Consider the following 849-nt stretch of genomic DNA (forward strand, 5'->3'; position numbering starts at 1 on the left):
ACTCCAGGATCTGCTGTGAGGGCATGTTGCTGTTGCACATGGTGTCGGGCACGCTGGTCTTAAACGTACAGTGCCTGTAATGGGAGGGTCATGGAGAGATTGCTGTAATTGATTGGGTTGAAATGTTAATTCGGTTGTAATAGTCATTCTAATTATATGATGATACATGTCGTACACACAAATCGAAAAGATAAAATATTTGTAACACAGAGTGATACGAAGAAGAGCGGCCCAAACATTTATAATATGCGGAAGCAATTATGTTAATGAATATGATAGACTGCTCGTGAATACTCTATTCTAAAGCATAATTACCCACTGGCTTTGCGTAAATTGACAAAGTTCAGCTTAATACGTACTCTGTTTTGTTAAATACACTCAGCTCCTCCCACCTCCCACCCTTTACTTTTATTTCTGTTTCCTCGTAAATGTGGCATGAGTCTACGCTTGTCAGATGTGGGAAGATAGTGAAATATGGCGTAGCGTTCCCGGAGATTTTTTTTAAAATACGTTGCGTGTGTCAGTGGGAGGCAGTGTACGTTTTGCCCCTTCGTCGACATTTGCATCAGTCTTACATTAATGGAATTAATTGGTATTTTTAGGGTGTTCCTCACGTACCCATGGTAATGTGAGGAAATAATTATTTTTATCCCTCGGCAACTGATAAAATGGATGAGAACGTTTTGTTAAAAATAACTTTTTCCTTTCTGTTTCCCCTCTTTCTGAAATTTAATTCTTATTTTTAAATTATTATTTCTATCTCCTCTTCTCCTACTGTTGCTTTAATTAGGAGTAAAACTAAGGCAAGGAAAAATGTGACTTTGGGAAACAAGCCTTGCACCTAAACGC

The 849-nt window shown here is 38.3% G+C and overlaps 1 protein-coding gene across 1 annotated transcript in view; it reads left to right on the forward strand.

Annotated features, from left to right (window-relative positions):
- LOC119591165 (small G protein signaling modulator 1-like) overlaps positions 1 to 849 on the forward strand; it is a gene marked incomplete at its 3' end in the record, with an annotated part of 183708 nt that overhangs the window by 117102 nt on the left and 65757 nt on the right.

Source organism: Penaeus monodon, chromosome 28, assembly GCF_015228065.2.
Source record: "Penaeus monodon isolate SGIC_2016 chromosome 28, NSTDA_Pmon_1, whole genome shotgun sequence".
NCBI lineage: Eukaryota > Metazoa > Arthropoda > Malacostraca > Decapoda > Penaeidae > Penaeus > Penaeus monodon.